Below are 7,377 nucleotides of genomic sequence, written 5' to 3' on the forward strand. Positions count from 1 at the left end.
ATACATTATGTAACAGGAAAAAAACTTGAATGACAAAACTACACGATCCTAATGTTCATTATATACCCAAAGAACACTGAATTATAACAGTCAGAGTTGTTTTGCTCCTTAAAAAACAGTCATTTCTAAGCACATCACTAAGAAATAACAGGTTTCAGAAGGTCAGGGAATATACTTTGAGATAAATATAGATCTGTTTAATACAACAGACCTGAAGTGATGCTTCTGCCATTGCCATTAACTACTATCTTTTCAATGACCTTGGGCTAGCAATAACTTTTTCATCTTGTAAACAACTTAGAAAACAAAAACACTACTACTTTCTCTCTTGGTGCATTTGAAAAACTTTCGGTTATGCTTTTCAGGCCAGAATGACATACTTATTTGGCACACAGAAATGTGAATGTGTATATATATATATAAAAATAACTTCTGTATCCACTAGAAGAGTATGTGCAGACTAAAATAAATCAAGCTTAAATTAATACTCACATGGCACTCGGGAGTAGCCCAGCTAAAGGTGCCAGAGAATACCATTATGTAATTATTTCATTAAGATCTTCTCCCGATCAACTGGAGACAGCCATGCAACAGATCAGTATCTCTTATTGTCTACCTTCTCAAAGACGGGTATTAAGAGGTATTGTGTAGACTCAACCAACAGACACACGTCTGCCTATTATATACCCTCATTGAGATGCACAGTAAAAGATAATCCACCATTGTGTTGCAACTATTTCATCAGACATAGCCTGGACTGACCACATTGGGGTTTTTTTTGAGTGGTTTTTTGTTGTTGTTGGTTTTGGGAGGTGTGTCAGTAGTTTGATGCTTTTTTTTTTCTGCCTTTTTTTGTTTGTTGGTTTTACACATTCAGCTATAAACAAACTAACAGTAGGAGACTATAAACTATATTTTCAGATGCCTGAAGCATTGTACCTCATATCTAATGGAGAACACTAAGCTAACAGCAGTCAGACTTTGTTACAGTTATCTTACTAACATTAATACTAAGTTCCACTTAGACCATCTATATCATGACCTAATTAACTGTTTGGGGGGTTATTTAAACAATTTCACATAGTGAGGACACAGAGGAAGGACACAAGAACAAGCTCTTGCCTCAAGATTACAAGCTCTGTTTGTTTTATGCAATTTAATCAAATTCAGCTATTTGGTAATACTCAGTTTAAATAAACTTCTTGTTCAAGAAGAGTCAACAGAACCTGTACATTAAAAGCTCTGACACCACACAACTGTGTTTTAAAGTGAAAATTATGAAAATTAATACCCCATAAAAATAATTAAGCCAGTTCCTTGGAATCCACAAGCACAAGGCTCTAGCTGGGAAAGACAGGCATAAAACAGGACATGATGAAAACCAGGTTTGAGTGTTGGTATCTGCCTTCATCTTAAAGGCTAATTTGAGAGTTCAATTTAATAAGTAGAAACTTGAATAAACTTACTACCATGAATTAAGGATAAGGCTCAAACCCACTTACGTTAGAAACATGTTCCAATGGCTGAAGCACCCATTAAGCAAAACTCAAAATCAGGAGTAACAGCAGGCTGAGCTCCTTCTGAGCTAGATTTATAGTACACTCTCAGCAGAACTTACATCAATGGGAATTTTAAATTTGTATGTTCTAACTAAAAAAACAAGTTGTGGGAAAGCAGGGGAATAAACATGCAGAGCCAGACTAAAATGGTAAATAATGTAAATCCATAACTAGGATCCTGTTCAAATCATGCACTTAAAGGGCTCAATGTACCTTTTTAAGTAATTACAACAGATTCAGTTTCTAGCCATGCTTACATGTAGTAAAATTTCTCAAGCAATTTACATGCCAATAAAATAGATGTGTACTTCAGGCACTTTTAATAACCAGAGAAGAGGCCAAGATTTAAGGTGCAGAGTCCTCATACACTGTGCAAAAAGAATCAGTAACTCAAAAATGATCAAAAAAAATCCACATGTTGAATTTACAATTCATTGAAACCCAGCCAATGGAAAGCGTTAAGTAGAGGGGTACCTCTTACCTTTGGGAACACTTTTTGCATAGTAAAGTCTTTTAATGCAAGACCTCCAACTTACTGGGCAAATATTTTGGCTGGCATGATGTTGTATAACAGAGCGAGTACCAGCAAAGCCCAAAGCAACAAAGAAAAAATAAAAATGCCAGAGTTGGTTTTAAGTGTATAGGTAACCCATATCTCCTGGCACCCATAGTCTCCCTTCAACTCCAAGCTCTTCCACTTCAATTAACAGCTCCACGACCAAGCCCCAGCTAGACCTTCATGGACATCTGTCTCATCCTAATGGTGGGCATTGGCATGGTGAGTACCACAAGACAGTAAATACCTTCTTCACCTCCACTCTGGCACACAGCCTGCCACCCTAAGAGAAAAACACCTTCACTTGAGCAGCTCCGGGTTGAGGCACATGCAGTCTGAAAGGAACCCTCAGAAATTTGGAAACAAAGGTCTAACGAGTCTGAGCAGGTGCAGAGAGTCTTCAAAGGCTGAGTGCCAAATGCTGCAGCTAAGGACACATGGGATCATCAGCCATTATTCACAGAGCTTGTTTTTTGTTTTTACATTTTAAGCATTTATCTTCTACTTAAAGATAAAATGCACACAGTATGCAGCAAGGTCGATAAAGTGGAAGTCTCAAACCAAAAGCTTCGAAGTATTTTTGGGCCTTTTGCAATTCAGAGCAACAAACAACATGAGAATTGGCCATATTTGCTGCATATTCAATTGCCTACATAAACAAAACACACACAACATGCAATCCAGGAACAATTTTTATCTTACTCAACCAAGCTAGTAAAATCTGTTTCTCTAGCTTGCCCTTGCTCACGACAGCGTAAGCGAGCAGGGACAGAAGGAAACAGCCACCTCTGCTGCCACAGGCAGAGCACAACCCCGGTTGCGAATCACTTGCTCAGTGGCTGGGTGGTATGGAGAGACACTTCACATCCCAGCATGTCCTGAATCCCTACCGCCTTCAGCTGATTGAACACCAACTTATCACCTGAGCTTTCTTACTCCACGATTAGGGGTCTGCAAACACCATAACTATCTATTCCAGTGAAGGTGATAGAGCTCATGGCCCCTGCAGCAGCTGACCCCAAAGGAAAGAGGGTACAGGAGACATAGCGAGGTCACATCTTATCTGAGACAACTGCAGTAGAAGAGCTGGAGGATGCTGAAGGGGAGATGGGAGAAAAATGTTACAGCCCTCTGCTGAATTGTCCATCCCTGGTATATAGCACCGATATCAAAGTTTCCAGGTCTGATCCTGATCCCCTCCTCCCCACCCCCCATTATTTACTTCATAGAACAAACTGTTTCCATTACCTTCCTTTGTGTGAAATACAGACTGACATCCATCCTTGTAAGAATTCTCCAAGGAAACATCTGCTATTTTTTTTCCTATCTTCCAAGATTAAATTTCAGTCCAAGACACCAGTTTTATTTATTTACTTACAGGCAAGTGTCCCTCATATCAACAACAGATTTTCCCATACAGCAGGCAATGTCCCTTTGTAGTCAACCCATATTTTTCTCTGTAAAAGCTGAAGGGCATACATTTAGGTCGATGTTTCTGAAACAATCCAACTTCAGCAATCAAGTAAAGCTGCAGGTAGGCAGCTTCCAAATTCACATGTGCCAGGCAGGATTTGAATTCCCTTCCTCATGGATCTGTCAAGAAGATCTGCAAAAAGATTCACTTCAGCCAGTGAATCTGACAGGAAGAAGCAAGGAAGCTCATGGGAATGGGTGGGAGCGCTAATTACTTCTTCCAGGAGAGATGTGTGTAAGAGGATGCCATTTATGACTCCAGTTTCTCCATTTTGAGAATAACAAGTATTTCAAGGACAGAGTTAAAATAGTCTTTGGAGAAGCAAACATATCATATATTGTAAGAAAATACATTTATTTAAGAAGTGATGAATGTTCAATGATAATTTTATCAGCTGACTCACCAAAAATACCTGCACTGGGATTTAATTGTGTATCAACTATAATTAATGCCATCTCAATATATTCAGAGACAATTTTATTAAAAACTTCAGAGTGTTAAATATCTGCATGCTTCTGTTACATGTCTGTCAGAGTTTCACAACGCTGAGGCTACAAAAGCCATGCCTGTTTAAGGCCTTCCATTCCTCTCCTCTCCTTCCAGCCTGCCAAACTCTACTGATGACAGTTGCTTGTGGGGTTTGAAGAAGATAAACTGACAGAGGCCCCACTGCAGCCCTAACATTTTGCCAGATAAGTGAGAAGGTGCCACCCAAGTTCCTACCATGACACTGTGGCTGGCACTTAATTGACATGGAAGCTTTGAATACTAAACAGAGTTATCTTCCACAACCAGGTATTATTGAGCAGCTCTCACTGCTTTAGTTAGGGTTGCTTGACTTTGGTAGTCAGCTGAAGAAAAGCATTTCCATACAATTTAGATGGAAGAAGGGAAAAAAATGGGGTAGCAGTCAAGTCTACCAGCAATTTCCCTCACTTCCTCTAGTACAGACTACATTTCTCAGTTATAGACCTGCGAGAATACTGAATGCCTAAATCAGAAGGGAACTGGGATATTGCTAGATACGCCAGAGTCAGTGTAAATTAAGAAGAGAAGCCTTTCCTGTTTTAAATGTTCTGGAGTTGGGAACCCACCTGCCCATTTAGCCACAGTGCCTATCAGTGGTGGTCCTATCCCCGGCTAAACTTAGGGTCCAGCTTTAGTTCCTCAAACCCACTTACATCTGCTGAGGATTGGAACTGAGACCTGTTTGAGTTGAAATATAATGCAAGATATTTAATGACTCTTCCCTCCACTCTATTCTGCAAGCCAGACTAACTGCAGTTCTCAAGTAAAGGGTTTCTACCTAGGACCCTTTGACAGTGATTTAAGCCTAGGGCTGCACGCATTTATCAATTTACACGTAATTTACATTTTGTTTAAGAGAATGCAGCAAACAGCAAAAAAGAGCTTTTAACAAAAGGTGAATCTTCTCTGCAACTTGCTAACTTAACAGATCTGACAAAGCAAGAGTTTGTTGACCTTCAGGCCCAGGCTTATCTGTTTGCACAGGGGTTTGCCCGAGTGCCATTGGGAAGGTTTAAGGTTCTTTGAGCATTTTAACTATCAGGTTCTAGTATTCTGCAATATTTCAAATGTATTTCGTAATGCCAATACACTTGTTGATAAATTTAAAAATACAACAAAAAGGAGAAAAAAAAAAAGACTGTGCTGGATTATCTTTATATAGGAAGAAATAAAGTTTTGCTTACATACACACATGAAGAAACTTTGCTTTGCAGACAGACTGACAATCCAGATGCCTCAGGAAATGACCACTACAGCATAAATATCTTATCAACTTTAGCTGTAGTTTAATTTCAAATACATTATTGAGGAATTCTCTTACTACTATTGCTGATTATTTTTATTATGAACATCAGTCTACAAAACTGCAAGGCCAACACCCTGAAATAAGTTGCTAAGGATATTGAAAAGATTACCCACTTAAAAGATTATATAGTGGATACAACTGTATGGGAAGGGGAAACAAGAACTTTAGTTTAGAACCGCAGAAGTAAGAAGTTGTGAAAAAAGAAAACAAAAATAAACACTTAAGGATTTGAAGTGCTAAGGCATTTTAAATTCAGGGGTTGGGGGGGAAGACAACGCCATCCTCACAGGGTTACAACAAAAGCAACCAGAAATAATGTTTAGATAGATAGATACATACCTCATATCTATACCACACTACAACTACCTACTTGGCCAAGAAAATAAACTGGCACTACTAGATTAGCCAAACCACTGACATGCTGCAGTTACCACTACCTACTTGTTTAATGGCAGAGGCCAATATTGCACACCTGGAAAAATAGGTGGAATGACAGACTAAAGATTATTGCATCCTGAAGCCTAGAATTAACTTACCTCATAAAATAAATATACAAACTTTGAAGATAAATTTCTACCTTGGATGAAATCCAAATCAATTAATCTCTGCTTAAAACATAGCAAACAACAGAACTAAAGATAAGTGTCTCTGGAGAACAAACATTTGAAAAAAATAGACATAATTTAGCAAAAAAGTCATACAACCAAATACACAAATTAAGTTTTATCATGCAGAAAAGAGATCAAAGAGCAATAAAGTGAGTATGGGGCTGGAAAGACTTGACAGAAGATTTAAACCTTCATTTAATCAGGAATGAATAGAAGAGTTAGAGTGCAAACATGAAGTTGCATAAACACCAATGGAAGAGGGTTTATAGTAATGCCAGTGAGCATAACTAGAACAAGAGCAATTAAACTGAGAATGCAAAAATGTAGACAGAATAGAAGGACAAGCTTTGAGAGCGCAATTTTAGAATACACCATGTTAATCTTTCAAAGAAAGCAATGAAAACATGCTTGTTCGGGAGATTTCAGAACAAGAACAGATAAAAATAAACGTACAATAACCTCAGAGGCTAGCCAGCTACTTGCAGTTGGGAACTTGTGTTTCAGGATCAGCTGGCAGCCTAGTCTCACACACCTCCATAGAAAAGCAGTTGCAGAATCTTACCAGCTCATGGGATGAACATATATTCTGCCACCTCAATTTAAAGCTCTTCATTAAAAATGAGTAAACAAAGTTAGGTGGGTCAGAAAGCTAAGATGACACACTAGTAAAGAGAGGCAGTATTGGTAGAAAAAGCACTGGCAAGTGCATTCTCAGAGAGTCAAGGTGAGCAAGCTATCCTCATGGTTTCACGCAGGATTTTTTGCACTGTTATCAACAGAGTGACTTTCGGCATTTGGCTGGCCAGGAACCTAATACACCTGTGCTTTCAGTAGTAAGCCAAGGCCACCATAGCAACTGTATTATCCTCACGCAGGACCAACAGCCCGGGACTGGGGAGGGGTGCCATACGTACACCCCCAGCTGGCTGCTCATGTAAAATAAAGACCAGTCACAACAAATCCTGACCTGTGATCCGACCCAGGCTCTTTTTCAAGCATCTAATCCACCCTCAGCATCCACGCACATACAGACCTGCTCATGAAAACTGTGTGATATAATTCATAAAATCAAGATGATTTTATGTTTTAGGGAGATAACGCTGATCAACCGTTTAATTAACTCTCTGTGACCGGTGGGATGAACCTCACGCTGCGGAGAAGCTGCCTGCGGCCGGTTCCACCCTCACCCCCCAGAAGGATGCTCTTCCACCTGCTCGGGGGACACCGGAGCTGCCGAGGGGAGCGCTGCCGAGCCGGGACAGCTCCGGTGCGGCCCATCTGCTCCGCAGGCCCCTTCTGCCGGGAGAAGGGGCAACGGCTGGCCCCCCCGCCCCCCCCCCCCCCCC

The sequence above is a fragment of the Charadrius vociferus genome, unplaced genomic scaffold (genome assembly GCF_000708025.1).
Source record: "Charadrius vociferus isolate BGI_N301 unplaced genomic scaffold, ASM70802v2 scaffold105, whole genome shotgun sequence".
In the NCBI taxonomy this organism is placed as follows: Eukaryota; Metazoa; Chordata; class Aves; order Charadriiformes; family Charadriidae; genus Charadrius; species Charadrius vociferus.